Source organism: Mus caroli, unplaced genomic scaffold (assembly GCF_978045245.1).
Source record: "Mus caroli unplaced genomic scaffold, Mus_caroli_1 scaffold_12, whole genome shotgun sequence".
Classification (NCBI taxonomy): Eukaryota; Metazoa; Chordata; class Mammalia; order Rodentia; family Muridae; genus Mus; species Mus caroli.
In genome coordinates, this window is record NW_028227267.1 from 4,927,343 (window position 1) to 4,944,703 (window position 17,361).

A 17,361-nucleotide genomic window follows, 5' to 3' on the forward strand; every position below is an offset into this window, starting at 1 on the left:
GCATATGTATCGAAAGATGGCCTAGTCGGCCATCACTGGAAAGAGAGGCCCATTGGACTTGCAAACTTTATATGCCCCAATATAGGGGAATGCCAGGGCCAAAAGAATGGGAATGGGTGGGTAGGGAAGTGGGGGGCGCTATGGGGGACTTTTGGGATAGCATTGGAAATGTATTTGAGGAAAATATGTAATTAAAAAAATATTAAAAGTTAAAAAAAATCCAAACATTAAAAAAAGAAGGAAGGTGTGATGGTTTGTATATCCTTGGACCAGAGAGTGGCACCATCTGAAGGTGTGGCCTTGTTGGAATAGGTGTGACCTAGTTGGAATGGGTGTGTCACTGTGGGTGTGGGTATAAGATCCTCACCCTAGTTGCCTGGAAGTCAGTCTTCCACTAGCAGCCTTTGGATAAAGACATAGAACTCTCAGCTCCTCCTGCGCCATGCCTGCCTGGATACTGCCATGCTCCCACCTTGATGATAATGGATTGAACCTCTGAACCTGTAAGCCAGCCGCAATTAAATGTTGTTTTTTTATAAGACTTGCCTTGGTCATAGTGTCTGTTCACAGCAGTAAAACCCTAACTAATACAGAAGTTGGTACTGGGAGTGGGGTATTGCTGTGATAGGCCTGACCATGCTTTTATTTGAAAGAATGTGGATTTTGGGATTTTGGATTTGGAAAGCAGTGGAATGCTTTAAATGGGGCTTAATGGGTCATCCTAGTAGGAATATGGAAGATTTTGTTGTTGGGAGTAATTTGAACTGTGTTGACCTGGCCCAAGAGATTTCAAAGGAGAAGAATTTCAGAATGTGGCATAAAGACTGGTTTTGTGGTATTTTGGTGAAGAATGTGGCTACTTTTTGCCCTTGTCTGAAAAGTTTGCCTGAGGCTAAGGTGAAGAGACTTGGATTAATTGCATTGACAAAAGAAGTTTCAAAAAAGCCCAGCAGAGACTTTGTTCTCTGGTTAAGTCTTATGAAGAAAAGTTTGAACAAGTATAGCAAGCTTAGAAAGGAAAAATATAAAATATATGGTTTGAGTATTAAAGGAGTACCAGGAAGTGAAATGGAGCAAAATCTTGTGTTCTAGGAGATAAAGATTAAGGGAGTGGGACCTTGGGGCAAGATCCTACCCAGCTAAATTAGATCCAGGCATGGTGGTACACACCTTTAATCCCATGAGACAAGCATGCTGATCTCTACATTCAAGGTCAATCTACAGAGCAAGAACCAGGATAGCCAAGCTTAGGCAATGAAGGATTTAGAAAACATAAAGCTAGTGATAATGTAATAATACAAGGGGATCATATTCTAGTTCCTGTAAGCAGCAGAACGCGGCAGCTTCAGCCATTGTGCCTCTGGCTCTAGAGTTAAGAATGGAAGGAACTACTGGGAAAATTGATGCTGGTTAGCTGGAGCTAAGGAATTAGCGGTGATTAAGAAGAGACCAGCATCGTTGCGGTGAAATCTTCTGGAAATTGTTTTCTGGGAGCACAAAGAAGCTGTGTTCCAGAGATAGATAAGGTTGTAGCTCATGCTGCGGCTGGACTTGATAATGTGTAAGAGTACTCAGGTGGTACTGCTTGTGAAGGAATGAAGGGATCATGGAGAGAAGCTGAGGCTTAGCACTGTGAGAGGCCAGGGAAGCCCATTGGAGAAGGTGAAGCCTCAGCTGTAGTTGATGGCCCAGGATTGAAGGGGTCATGGAAAGGATTTGAGGCTTGGCACCCTGAAGAGAGCCTATGAGAGGCTATTGGTGAAGCCTAGTTGGAGTGGAACACCCCAGTGTATTGGAGATGTCAGTACCATGGGATGATCACCAAGAACAGCAGCCGTAATGGAGTGGATCAACCTGAGCATAGAGTGCTACAGAGGACAGAGATGGAGAAGTGATGCCAGACCTTAGGAGGAGTCCAAAAGATCCAGTGGAATCCCAGACACTGAAAGAAGAAGCTGTAACATTGAAATTGCCTTGGAGACTCAAAGATGTTAAAGATGCCAGAGCCATGGGACACATGCTGAGGAAAGCTGCTAACAGGGAGTGGAACCAGCCCAGGAGGAAGCAGTTTGTTGCAGTCAAAAAAGATGAAAAAGGAGTGGAGATCTGAAGACCACTTTGACATCAGCCATGGAGATGCAGAGTTTGGAGTTTGCCCAGCTGGTTTCCTGCCTTGCTTTGGGGATTACAGTTAATTAAGTTGAATGAATCTCAGAAGAGACCTTGAACTTTGGACTTTTAACATTGTTGCAACTGCTATAGACTATGAGGACTTTGAAAGTTGCACTAAATGCATTTTGCATTATGCTATGTTTAAGTATGGCCCCCATAGACTCATGTTTTTGAACAAGTCTATGGGGACCAGGGAGTGGAGTGTGATGGTTTGTATATCCTTGGACCAGAGAGTGGCACCATCTGAAGGTGTGGCCTTGTTGGAATAGGTGTGACCTAGTTGGAATGGGTGTGTCACTGTGGGTGTGGGTATAAGATCCTCACCCTAGTTGCCTGGAAGTCAGTCTTCCACTAGCAGCCTTTGGATAAAGACATAGAACTCTCAGCTCCTCCTGCGCCATGCCTGCCTGGATACTGCCATGCTCCCACCTTGATGATAATGGATTGAACCTCTGAACCTGTAAGCCAGCCGCAATTAAATGTTGTTTTTTTATAAGACTTGCCTTGGTCATAGTGTCTGTTCACAGCAGTAAAACCCTAACTAATACAGAAGGTGATGTCTTGGAACTGATGTCACCAAGCCATTTTTATATGCAAATATGCTTTTTAGTAAAAAATGAAATTAACATTGTTAAAAAAAATTGTATTTACTTAGAATGTCAATAAAACAGCTGAATTTTTTTTGTGTAATTACAAAGTGGTATTCAGTTAACAGAACAACAGTTATCCTTATATAATCTGCATCAGAGACAACTGAATATGAAAAATAAACCCAAAATAAATCCAAAAGGAAAAACAAAAACAAAAAACAAACTACTGTCCCCATATATATCTAATTTGTGCTGTGCATCAACAAGAACCTGCTTTAAATTTCCATGCCAATTTACAATCCCTGGACTGTACCAGGCAAGGTTTGTGGCTATTGAAAATACCAGCAGGGCAGGGCTATTTAAAGACTTATTCGGTAGTGTGTTAACTGTGCAAAAAAGGACAATGTACAGTTTAAAAACAAATTTTATACAGCCTTATGTTTCAATCTTTTTTCTTTAAAAGGAGTGAGTTGTGTCCTGGGGGTTTAAATGCTTTGTAGACAAGACAAAACCTGCACTAGAACCAACTTATTCACCACTCTTATCTTCCTCTTCCTCTTCTTTCTTCTTGTCCTTATCCTCTTCATCATCATCATCCTCGTCCTCTTCCTTCTTTTTCTTGCTCTTTTCAGCCTTGACTCCCCCCCCCCTTTTCACTGCATTAGGTTTTCCTTTAGCTCTGTAGGCAGCAATATCCTTCTTGAACTTTAGCTTGGCAGCCTTCTCATAGGGATGCTTGTCATCAGCTGTTGTGTTGTTCCACATCTCTCCTAGTTTCTTTGCAACATCACTCATGAATAAGCCAGGATGCTTGGCTTTAATTTTGGGGCAGTGCTCAGAATAGAACAAGAAGAAGGTTAAAGGAGGCGTCTGGGGTACATTGGGGGTCCTTTATCTTCTTTTAGGTCTCCCCTTTAGGGGGATGTAGTGTTTTACTCAGGGTTTCTATTCCTGCACAAACATTATGACCAAGAAGTAAGTGGGGGAGGAAAGGGTTTATTCGGCTTACACTTCCATACTGCTGCTTATCACCAAAGGAAGTCAGGACTGGAACTCAAGTAGGTCAGAAAGCAGGAGCTGATGCAGAGGCCATGGAGGGATGTTCTTCACTGGCTTGCCTCGCCTGGCTTGCTCAGCCTGCTCTCTTATAGAACCCAAGACTACCAGCCCAGGGATGGTCCCACCCACAGGGGCCTTTCCCCCTTGATCACTAATTGAGAAAATGCCTTACAGTTGGATCTCATGGAGGCATTTCCTCAACTGAAGCTCCTTTCTTTGTGATAACTCAGCTGTGTCAAGTTGACACAAAAATAGCCAGTACAATTGACCCCTTGTCAACTTGACACACAAACACATCAATAGTTAGCCTCAACCCTTACATTCTTATTCATCCCCAAGTTCTAAATAACTTTAAAAGTCCCACAGTCTTTACATATTCTTAAAATTTGAATCTCTTTAAAATATCCATCTCTTTTAAAATCCAAAGTCTTTTTACAATTAAAAGTCTCTTAACTGTGGGCTCCACTAAATAGTTTCTTCCTTCAAGAGGGAAAATATCAGGGCACAGTCACAAAGCAAAAATCAATCTCCAACTGTCCAACGTCTGGGATCCAACTCACGATCTTCTGGGCTCCTCCAAGGGCTTGGGTCACTTCTCCAGCCATGCCCTTTGTAGCACACACATCGTCCTCTGGGCTCCAGATGACTGTACTCCACTGCTGCTGCTGCTCTTGGTGGTCATCTCATGGTACTGGCATCTCCAAAACACTGCATGACCCCTTCAGTCCTGGGCCTTCAATTACAACTGAGGCTGCACCTTCACCAATGGCCTTCCATGGCCTCTCACAGTGCTTAGCCTCAGCTGCTCTGCATGACCCCTTCATGCCTTCAAAACCAGTACCACCTGGGTGACCCTTACACATTACCAAGTCCCGCTGCAGAAGGAGTACAACCTTGCCTATCTCTGGAACACAGCTTCTTTGTGCTTTCAGAAAACACTTCCCAGAAGATGTCACCTCAACGATGCTGGTCTCTTCTTAATCACTGCTAATTTCTTAGCTCCAGCTAACCAGCATCAATAGTCCCAGTAATGCAAAGTTTTTGCTTTAGTAGTTCTGGTATCTTGTTAATCACAGCTGATTCTTCAGCCCCAGCTAACCAGAACTACAAAATCTTCACAATCAAAACAGCAATGGCCCTGAAAAGAGTCTTTGATTTTCCCTCTGAAATTTCACAAACCAGACCTCCATCTTCTGCACTGTTCTCAACATTATCTTCCAAGCTCCTACACAACATCTGACAGAGCTCTTAACAACGAATGGATCTTCAAGCCCAAAGTCCCAAAGTCCTTCCACAGTCCTCCCCAAAACATGGTCAGGTTGTCACAGGAATACCCCACTCCTGGTACCAATTTGTTTTAGTCAGGGTTTCTATTCCTGCACAAACATCATGACCAAGAAGCAAGTTGGGGAGGAAAGGGTTTATTCGGCTTACACTTCCATACTGCTGCTTATCACCAAAGAAAGTCAGGACTGGAACTCAAGTAGGTCAGAAAGCAGGAGCTGATGCAGAGGCCATGGAGGGATGTTCTTCACTGGCTTGCCTCGCCTGGCTTGCTCAGCCTGCTCTCTTATAGAACCCAAGACTACCAGCCCAGGGATGGTCCCACCCACAGGGGCCTTTCCCCCTTGATCACTAATTGAGAAAATGCCTTACAGTTGGATCTCATGGAGGCATTTCCTCAACTGAAGCTCCTTTCTTTGTGATAACTCAGCTGTGTCAAGTTGACACAAAAATAGCCAGTACATGTAGGTTTTCATTTTTCTTCCTTTTTTTTTTTTAATCACAATCCGTTTTATTTACATAAGTGGAAAATTCAATGTGTACACCAAAACTCCCCTACTCAAAGGCTAAAACACATAGCTGGGGAAGGATTTGCTTTGTATTGCAAAGATAAACTGAAGCAGGGAGCTACAGGGCAGAGCTCTGCCTACAGATCTCAGTTAGCATGGACTCAGTCAGCACTGACATCAGCAGGCTCAGGCCTGCTGCAGACTTTCCCCCTGGCTTCTGTGGAGGGTACCACTCCTGTGCTTGGGGATCAGGTCCAGCAAATCTACTTTGGTGAAACTAGCATACCTTGGACTTTGTCCAGATTGAATATCACGTCAGTCAGGCCTCTGCCCACTGCTTTTCCTATAAACCACCAACCACCTCTGCCAGGGTCAAGCAGGGGCCAAGTCCCACCATGACATCAAGGAGCTTCTATGATATGCAAGTAGACCACTGAGGGAGGACCCTTTGGGACCAGCTCCTGGGAGAAACTAAGAGGAGGGAGAACCTTGCCAAAGAACACCCCTCTCAGTTCAGCACACACCCCTAGCCAACTAGGGTGCCCTTCCATAGGGCACCACTGTCAAACAGTTTCCCACAGCCTCACAGTGTGGCTGGAGCAGGCACACTGGGAAGAGGCAGATCCAGTGCTGGTGTCTCTGCAGCTTGGGTAGGACTGGGCTTCCGATGGTCTAACTGCTCCAACTTCTCACACAGCTGCGAGTAGATCTCTTTCATGGCCTCCCCGCTCTGGCCCGTGGGCTCCAGAGCCTTCTGCAATGCCTCCAGCTTGGAAGGGGCCACTCTTGCATGCAAGTGGAGGAGAAGCCTCAGCACATGACGGTGCACATTATCCTTCCTCGGAGAGGCAGTGAGGAAGAAGCCATTAAAGAGGCTGCTGCAGAAATCCTCCAGGGCAAATTCATCAGCAAGCAGTACCAGGCTCCCAGTGAGCAGGTGGAGAAAGATGTCACTGAAGGCCAGGTCACCAAACGTTTCCACAAGTCCAGGCAGCAGGCGCAGGAGAGCATTCTTGTTTCTCTGCTTGGTGATGTGTAGGACGTAGTATAGTCCCACCTCACAAGCCATGCGCTGTTCCTGCAGAAACTTGGTGAGACTTTCAGGAAGTGTGTTGGGGTATGTGACTGGGGCTTTCTCCTCAGCTGGAAGCTACGTTGAAAGTGAAGTCATCCACCACGAGGGACATGAGTATCGGCAGAAAGTTGGTGATGAGCTCTGCCTCCATCTTAGGTCCTTGAAGATCTGGCTATCTATGCACTTGATGGTGTTCAGGGATAGTGTGTTGATGGCAAAGGGGTCGCACAGGATCATAGACAAATCCCCCAAAACTTGTTCCTGGCCCTTCTTCACACCATCAAGAAATCCCTGTAGCTCCCGGACTCTTTTGCTGTCCACAAACCGCTCCCGGATGCAGGCATCCAGGCACCAGGTGAACTTACGGCAGGGATCCACAGTGCAGATGTCACTGACGTCCAAGTCATGCAAAGACATGAGCAGCTCAGCTCGTAACGTGCAGTAGTTCACATTCCTGGTCCGCAGGAACAGTGTGCACACTGACACAGAGGGTACCTGCCTCCCACATGGCCAGCTTGTGCCAAGACTGTAAAGGTGATCCACTAGTCCTGTCCCCAGTGCTGAAAAGTCAGAGCACTGAGAGGAGTCTGCAAAGTCTCCAAGAGGAAAAACAGGTCAGCATCAAAGTGCCATAAATCAGACTCATCTGCAGAATCTGACAATGGAGAACATCAAGAAAGGTCTTTGGCAAATAGGACTGTAATTCTAAATCTAGCCATTTGGCTCAGGAGTTCAAACAACATCCCCTGTGTCAGCTCTGGAAGCTCTCATCAGGAGTAATAAACCCCAACCCGGTTTTCATTTTTTTGTCATATCGAGCCTTGTAAGCCTTTGCCATGTCTTCAAATTTCCCCTTTTCTTTAGTAGACATGGTCTTCCACCTCTCTGAGCATTTCTTGGAGAACTCTGAGAAGTTGAAAGAAGCATCTCGGTGCTTCTTCTTGTTCTCCTTCCCACAGGTTTGAACAAAGAATGCATATGAGGACATTTTGACTCTTGGCTGTGAACATCCACTTCTGTATTTTCCAGGCACTGACTGTCATAGCCTCACTCAAGACAGCTATATCAGGGTCCTCTCAGCAAAATCTTGCTGGCATATGCAATAGTGCCTGGGTTTGGTGGTTGATTATGGGATGGATCCCCAGGTGGGGTAGTCTCTGGATGGTCCATCCTTTCATCTTAGCTCCAAACTTTGTCTCTGTAACTCCTTCCATGGGTGTTTTGTCCCCTATTCTAAGGAGGAATGAAGTATCCAATCTTTTGTCTTCCTTCTTCTTGATTTTCTTGTGTTTTGCAAATTGTATCTTGGGGTTTCCTATAATTCTTGAAGAGATTTTTGTGTTTCCTCTTTAAGGGCTTCTACCTGTTTAGCTGTGTTCTCCTGTATTTCTTTAAGGGAGTTACTTATGTCCTCCTTAAAATCCTCCATCAGCACCATGAGATATGATTGTAAATCAACATCTTCCTTTTCTGGTGTGTTGGGGAGGACTTGCTGTGGTGGAACAACTGGGTTCTGATGGTTCCAAGTAATCTTGGTTTCTTTTGGTCAGATTCTTGTGTTTGCCTATAGACATCTGGTTATCTCTTGTGTTAGATGGTCTTGCTGTTTCAGGCTGGAGCTTGTTCCCCTATGGGTCTGTAAGACTGTGTCAGCCCTCCTGGGAGACTAGGTCTGTCTGGGCAGAACTTGTGTACAGAGGACTCTGGAACAGCCCAAGCTCGTGTGTGCAGATGTCAGACTGAAACGATGCTGTTGCAGCTTCTCCACTGATCTTGCACCCCATGTGCTCCTGACTGGCCCTACTCCACCCAGTTATTGGAGAGAAAGTGGCTGTCTCACCTCTGAGCCCAGAAGTAAAAACATTCCTGGGAAGACAGGTCTCTCCTGGTGGGACCCATGTACAGTGGGCTGTGGAACAGCTTCAGCTCCTGGGTGCAGATGACAGAGTGGAAGATATGTTCAATTTTCTGAGGAAACTTCAGACTGATTTCTGAAGTGCTTTTACAAGCTTTCAATCCCACCAACAATGAAGTCTACTTTGTCAAATATAACAATTATTATACCAGTTTATTTTCAACTTCCTTTCACTTGAGGCTTTATGTCCTAGCACCACTACTACAATATTTTGGTGCCCACCATGGGGTAGGAATAAAACTTCAACTTGGCCAGTAAATCTTGTTGGCTACAGAGTACTCATAACTTATCATTGCATGCCATCCTTTCATATGGCATGGAGGAAGATTTATATTGCAATTTGGTTATATGATAAAACTAACATCTAAAAAGAGACAGTTGTCTTTCGTCTGTTCAAAGAGCAAAATGTCATCTTTACTTGATGTGTATGCACCATTTGTTTAAATAATAAGATATAATAAAGATATTACATCTTTATAGAGCTATATATTGTTTATAAAAGTTTGTATGTTGCAAAATGGAAGGCCAACAATGCAACCCTAACAAGATTCACCTTGGGAATGCTGAGATGCTGAAACTTACTGTTCCAGCTTCCTGTTTGACCCTGCCTCACACTGATGCTGTTTCCAGAGACTTGCTTTCAACTTGCTTTCTTATGATTACATGACAAATGATTACAGATAGCTTCTTTCTTTCTCTTTCTTCCTTCCTTCCTTCCTTTCTTTCTTTCTTTCTTTCTTTCTTTCTTTCTTTCTTTCTTTCTTTCTTTCTTTCTTTCTTTCTTCCTTCCTTCCTTCCTTCCTTCCTTCCTTCCTTCCTTCCTTCCTTCCTCCCTCCCTCCCTCCCTCCCTCCCTCCCTCCCTCCCTCCCTCCCTCCCTCCCTCTCTCTCTCTCTCTCTCTCTTTCTTTCTTTCTTTCTTTCTTTCTTTCTTTCTTTCTTTCTTTCTTTCAAACATTAGACAAGTTTAAGTGTAGCCTTGCCAAAACAGCTAGCTTTCTTAAGACTAACTGTTTTTCTAGTTTTCTGGGGTCCCCCAAAAGGAATTCTTCACTCCATTCATCAGGAAGAATTTTTCAAAATACCATTGTTCTAGCTCTTTAAGTTGGGATGGATGGTTTTGGTCATTTTATGAATTATAGATATGTTGACATTTTAGGGGATGATTACAAATAATTATGGTCCTGGACAGGTAGGAAATGAAATAGGGAGCTTAGACTCAGGGATTTCTAGCTTTCCTTTCCTTTTATTTTCTCTATTCTTCTTTCTTTCTTAGATGAAGGGAAAGGTGTTGAGAAGAAAAAGGGTGATTACAGAATTATCATATAGAAATAATAAAGAATAGATTTTAAATCTATTCTTCAACTTAGAGTTATTACTATTCTCAAATAATGTTATTTTTGTTTATATTGTGATGGATTACAGATTACTGATGCATGTTTACGATTTTCACTAGTATAAATCTTTGTATATTGACATAAAATTTAAAATTGATTTTGTTACAGGATAATGTATGTATACTTCAACTCAAGTAATATTTGTTTCTTCTCAGATCTCTGATGTGGGCTGAAGACTAGATAATTACAGTCCCATAATTGAACTTAAACTCTTTAGGACTTTAAACAGCTATTTTTAGTTTTAAGGTGCCTTTGGGCTAATAAAGCTAATAATGATAAAATTGGTTTAGATGCAGAACTCTAAACTCACTAAAATAAGATAAATAATAGAATACTTTCTCATAAATTGCTAAATACAAACAAAATGGACTTTTTGAATGTGGCTCTTACCTAATAATTCTCATAATTGTTTCATATTTGTCCCTACTCTATGTTTTTTTTAAATTATTAAACAACATACATACAGAAAGAGACTTTTTATTTAGACAAAAAAGGGGAATTGTTGAGGTTTGGTCTGTTGCTATACATTGAAATACTAAATACTGGCTCTGGTTGCTCAGGGATAAGGAGATTGTTATGTGACCTTGCTCCTTAATTTAAATTTTTTGGTTGAATAAAGATGCCTAGAGCCTGTACCTGGACTTTGACTCCCAGGCTTGGAATTGGAGAAAAGATCAGGAGGAGGGGAGAGAGGAATAAGAAGAAAGCACCATGGGGTAAGTGGATCATGAGAACGTGACCATGAGGGCCACCCAGTTGGAGTAGGAGCAGCCCAGGGGGTAGTATGTCAAATTATATCTCTGGGTTAATGACAGGAAAATATATGAAATAGCACACAGGGTTGATATCTGCCCAGCTTTAGTGCTTTAAGGATAATTATAAATATAATGGTTTTGTGTCTTTTATTTGGAAACTAAATGAAATGTGGGGTTGAAACCCCTAACTAAATTTTAGTACAACCAACCACTTCTGTTTTTTTTTTTTAATTGAAAATAGACTGTTTTCTTATACAATACTTTCCAATCACAGTTTTTCCTCCTTCTACTCCTCTTAGTTCCCCTCACCTCTCCTTTTTCCAAATCCACTCCCCCTCTATTTCCTCTTGAGGAAAAAAAAGAAAAAGAAAAAAGAGAGAAACAAGACTCCAAGACACAACAACCAAATAGGACAAAATTAAATACAATAAGACAAGGAAAAAGCCCTTAGATTTAGCTAACTCCACTTCTTGCTCATTCTGCTTCCTGTTTCCTATGATCCCTGGGTATAAGTGCAATATGACCAGGTAGATTCCTGATCCTGCCACCATGCTTTTCCTGGGGGTTGCTCTATTGTCCATACCTTGAAGGACTATATCCATCTGGAACTATAAGCTAGAATAAACCTATTCTTCCCTAAGTTGCTTTGTCAGAATATTTTATTACAATAATTAATACTAATTACAACAAAAAATTAGTACTGACAAGTGGGACAATTACCATGATACACCTGACCATATAGTTCACAGGCCTTTGAAATGTATGTGTGAGAATAATTTGGACGAGTATAGAACTTAGAACAAAACTGTCCTCAAAAGATGCAGTCAAAGTTCATAATCATAGTTGATAATGTGTCAATTTCAATTAGATCAATTATCTCTGTCTGTGTTGTTTTTACCTTTAAGCCATTAAAAATGGCATTATATCTGCATCTGACACTTTCAACAGCTTGTTGGGTCTTTTGAAGGGCAGTCATATTAGGTACCTTTTTGTGAGCACTCCATAGCCTCAGTAATAGTGTCAGACTTTGGGACCACCCTTTGAGCTGGATCCCACTTTGGGTGGGCCTGTCGCTGGACCTTTTTTTCTCCAGTTTCCTCTCCACTTCCATCCCTGTAATTCTTTCAGACAGGAACTGTAAGATGCAGATATTTGCAACCAACTGAAGTACAGAAGCAGCTGACCCTGTTTGTTGAATTAGGGAAGGCTGAAAGAAGCTGAGAAGGCGATCCTGTAGGAGGACAAGAAGTCTCAATTAATCTGGACCCCCGAGATCTCTCAAACACTGGACCACCAAAGAGACAGCATATACCAGCTGATATGAGGCCCCCAACACACATACAACAGAGCAATTCTGGGTCTGTGTCCATTCAGAGATGATGCACCTAAAGAGACTAGAGACCCCAGGGAGTTTAGAGGGCAGGTGGGGTGGTGGGTGGTGGCATCCATGTGGAGATAGTGTGGGGTGGGGAGGAGGTGTGGGATGTGGAGCAGACAGAGGGTGGATGGGGGGTGGGCAATGGAATATGGAGTATAAAAAAATAAATTAAAAATAAAATAAAAATAAAAAATATGGCATTATATGGAGTCTAAAAGTTTTGCGTTATTGTGCCTCTCATTATTATGTGCCTTATATCTTTTTACATCTATTAATTTTAAATTATTTATATCTATGTATGAAGTTTCACTTCTATCTCCTTCCTGTTTTAGCATTAAGACATAACTTTAAACAATTTTTACCTGCTCAGAAGTATTGCTCTCTATTTGTGTTTGGCTTGTGCTTTTCGAGGCTCTGAGTTGCCCTCTTCTGTCTTTTATAAGGAGAAGCATTTCTGTCTTCCATGCTATATCTGTGAGCTGCCTCACCCAACCCCCTCCCCTGGCTTGGAAGTTGGTGGGCCCACAAGTTTTAACTTCTTTGCTCACCATGAGCTGCTTCTTAAAGGTATCTTACCTCCTGCCTAGCTAAGAAATTGTGTCCAGCTTTAGAAAATGTGCCTGTAGGGACTGCTACTGCTGAAGTGAAGAGCTATTTGTTTTGTTTTGTTTTGTTTTGTTTTGTTTTGTTTTGTTTTGTTTTGTTTTGTTTTGTTTTTTGTCTGTTGGTTGTTTTTTTGGTTTTTGCCTCTGCATTGCCTTTCTGTTTCTGTTTTTGTTTTTGCTTTTGTTTTTGTTCCCCAGTTGGCAGCAGTGCTTGCCCCACCTCAGAGGGACTATTCAAGGAGCTGGGAACTCCTGCCTGAGAAACTGTAGTTGCTAAGTAACTGGGTTTGTTTATTTGTTGTTGTTTTTGTTTGTTTTTCTCTAGCTCCTTTTATGGCATCCTTTTTTTCCTAAAAAACAAGACTATGAAAGTGCTCTGTACCCAGGGAGTGTGTAAATTTTTGCCACTTGTTAAGCACCAAATATTGGTGACATTTAAATAAGTGTATCAATTTCTCTGTTAACTCAGCTAGCTCTCAAACAATTGAGACTGGGCTATTATATTTATTTAAAAAGCTTCAAAGGCACAGCAAATGAGCAATATTTCAATCCTCTAAGCTAATAGCATCTTCCCTTTCACTAAGGGTTATGGATTTGTTTAAATCTGGCTACCTCCTAGTAAGAATCCCCAAGTACTTGCATTTTAGTATTGACATGACTATCTGGCCTCTTGTTTTCTCATGGTATATTCTGGACTCAGTCTTCTGACTGATGCCCACTTCCCCTCTCTCTCTCATTACTCCTCCCCTGGCTGTGAGGAAGTCCTGCATAGTCACTGGATGGGGTTTATTTTGAACTAGCTTTATTGACCAATCAGGGAATAATTGGGAGCAATATTTATACAACATTGAGACATGAGGTTTCTAGGATAAATTTTACAACCAGATATAGGGATACAAAATCCATTTAAATAATTTAAGAATAATCTTTACACAGGGCACAATAACATTAGCCTACATGTTGTCACTGACTAAAACAGGAATGTAATGGGTAAAAATTAGCCCAGATTATTCTTGGGTTCTCTGTATGTCTTTGGGTAATGGGTGAGACCCCCAGGAATAAGGTTGTAAGACCCAATTTTTAGGAGAGGAATGTAGAGAAGAGCTACATAGTCATAACTTAAGTGAGAAAAGCATAAATTCAGACTGACCTTTCTGCTTCTGCAGTTTTCCACATTAAAAAAAAAAATCTGAAGAGATTTCCTTTAGCAATTTAATAGCATACTTGAAAGCTTTACACCAAAAGGAGTAGATAGCAAGTAAAACATATCAAACTCTGGGCTGAAATAACTGAAATAGAAACAGAGAGAAAAATACAAAGAATCATTTTTATTGGATATTTTCTTTATTTACATTTCAAATGTTATCCCCTTTTCCAGTTTCCTCTTGATAACCTCTTATTCCATCACCTCCCCCTGCTTCTATGAGAGTGTTCCCTCACCCACTCACCAACTTCTGCCTCCCTGCCCTTGAATTCCCCTACCATGGGACATCAAGCCTTCACAGGACAAAGGGCTTCTCGTCCCACCGATGTCCAACAAGGTTATCCTCTGCTACATATGTGGCTGGAGCCATGGGTTCTTCCATGTATATACTCCCTGGTTGGTGGTTTAGTCTCTGGGAGCTCTGGGAGGGGGGGTCTGGTTGGTTGATATTGTCGTTCTTCCTATGGGGTTGCAAACCTCTTCAGCTCCTTCAGTCCTTTCTCTAACTCTTCCATTAGAGATCCCTTGCTCAGTCCAATGGTTGGCTGTGAGCATTTGCCTCTGTATTTGTCAGGTTCTGGCAGAGCCTCTCAGGAGACAGCTATATCAGGCTCCTGTCAGCATGCACTTCTTGGCATCCATAATGGTGTCTGGGTTTAGTGGCTATATATGGGATGAGTTCCCAGATAGGCCAGACTCTGGATGACCTTTCCTTCATTTTCTGCTTCACATTTTGTCTTTGTATATGCTCCAGTGAGTATTTTGGATGGATAATTACCATGGATAAACTTTTATCCAAATTAAGTTAAAGATGGTGAGAGAATATCCATATTAACAAAATCAGAAAAGAAAAGGTGTACAAAGCACAGACACAGAAGAAATCCAGAGACTCGTAAGTACATATTTAAGAGTATGTACTCTATCAAACTGGAAAATCTAAAAGAAATTGATAATTTTCTTGACAAGTACCATTTACTAATTTAAACAAATCCATAGCCCTTAGTGAAATGGAAGATGCTATTAAAAAATCTCCCAACCAGATATTTCTGGAGGTCTGCCAGAACAAGGAACATCTAGGTGAGAACACTCAAGTCCCAATTCCTGCCTTCTCGATGCCTCTGGGGTACAACCAGCAGTGATAAGTTGTACCCTTTCTCCTGAACTCCATTTTCCAGCTCATAGCTCTGCCTGCATTCCCAGGGGCTGACCAGTACCAGAGACAACTAGGTAGGATTCTACCCACCTTTGTTGGCCACATCTCCTTAAGGCTTACCCAGCAATGGCAAATTGAACTCCGTTCCTTTCACTCCATTTTCTGGCACACAATTCTGGCTGTATTCTGGAGGCCTGGTGGAACCATAGATAATGAAAGGGCTAGAGGCCAGCAGAAGAACACAATAAAAGTCAGGGCAATGTGGACTCAGCAATGAGGGAAATGAAACAAAAGAAAATTACCTTAAGTCTAATCTTATAAGATGATAGAGGCCTTTAAAGAGGAAATGAATAATTCCTTAAAGAAATACAGGAAAATACAATCAAACAGGTGAAGAAAATGAATTTAAACTGTTCAAGATCTGAAAATGGAAATAGAAACAATAAAGACAACACACAGAGGGAATCCTGGAGATGGAAAACATAGGGATTAGAACAGGAACTATAGATGCAAGCATCACCAACACAATACAAGTGATATAAAAGGGCATTTCAGGGATAGAAAATACAACAGAAGACATTGATACATTGGTCAAAGAAAATGTTAAAACTAAAAAGTTCCTGACAGAAAACATCTAGAAAATATGGGACATTATGAAAATATCAAACTTGAGAAAAATAGACATATAAAACAGAGAAAATTACTAGCTCAAAAGTCAATAAAACATTTTTTTAAAAAGCATAGAAGAAAAATTTCCCAACTTAAAGAAAAACATGACTATAAACATATATGAAGCTTACAGAACACCAAATAGATTAGATCAGAAAAGTACCTCCCCTCCCACATAATAACAAAACACTAAATGTACAGAAGAAAGAAAGAATATTAAAAGCCGCAAGGGATAAAGGTCAAGTAACGTATAAAGGCAGACCTATCAGAATTATATCTGACCTCATAACAGAGTCTCTAAAAGCCAGAAAAGCCTAAGCAGATGTCTTGTAGCCTCTAAGAGACCACAACTGTCAGCCCAGACTACTATTCCCAGCAAAACTCTCAATTAACATAGAAGGAAAAAACAAGCTATTATATGACAAAACTACATTTAAACAATATTTATCCACACATCCAGTCCAATAGAAGAAGATACTAGAAGGAAAACTTGAACTCAAGGAGTATAACTACATACAAGAAAACACAAGATATAAATAATTCCATACTAAAAAAATCAAAAGAAGCGAAGTAGACACACACTGTCACCATCTACATAAAAATAACAGGAATTGACAGTCATTGATTGCCGCAGACCCTCTGGGCCCCTTTGTCTGCGTGGAATGGGTCTCTGGGGCAGATGGGCAAAGCGTCGGATGGGATGAATGACAGACAGATGCACACAGGAGAGGTTGTGTAGGATCTGAATGTATTTTGTCAAATCGAGCATTAGACCTTTTATGCAGAAGACAATAAGGAAGTTGGGTGACATACCTGCAAGGTACAAATGAGGTAGCTGAAATCTTACATAAAACAGAAAAATGCAAGCACAGAAGGTCTAACGGGAACCACCTGGGATAGAATTCATTGTTAACAACTGGGATCAACAAGGGCTGTTAACAACTGGGATCAACAAGGGATCAACAAGATTCACTTAATCTTGGAAGCCAGGGTCAAGGGCTTCGTGCTCTTGCCATAGTTCCTATTTTAGTCTACTGTATAGTCCACCTTCCCCTTAGGCCATTGTAAATACGTGTGTGTATGGGTGTAACTCCGTTATAGTTCTAAGTTTCTATTCTGGTTTCTCCTTCGGTCTGAAACTTCCTTCTTCCATAGTGATGGTAAATTGCTGTGTAAGGGAGTGACTTAACTTTTACATTCTTACTGAATTTTAAGCCCATGGTCTTGCTCAAGGACGTTCTAGGACTGTTGGAACACTAAGGCTTTAGCTATGTCAAAATTTAATCTTAAAAGGCACTTATAATAGGATAATACTAAAAGAGAGCACGTGGATCCATACACTAGACTAATGCGGGAATAGAAAATTAATGTATGGGTTAGAGAGAACGCCAGACTCCAGGAGCGAGTTTCTGTGAAACTCTTTTGCCTCGAGAGTAGCTTTTAAGCCTCTCGGCTTGTCAAACTGACTCAACCAGAGTGCCCTGCAATTGATCATTAATATCTCTGTGCAGCTGCTTGTATTACAAATGCTAATTATGTTCCTCAAAAAACTGTTTGCATGAGAAGGTCTGTAAATAGGTTCTGTGAAGCTGCCTCTA

General features: G+C 41.6%; 2 pseudogenes; both read right to left on the minus strand.

Annotated features, from left to right (window-relative positions):
• Window positions 1–3,290: 3,290 nt before the first annotated feature.
• LOC110309340 (high mobility group protein B1 pseudogene) lies at window positions 3,291–11,730 on the minus strand (annotated as a pseudogene).
• On the minus strand, window positions 6,034–7,335 carry LOC110309605 (negative elongation factor B pseudogene; annotated as a pseudogene).
• Window positions 11,731–17,361: the final 5,631 nt, after the last annotated feature.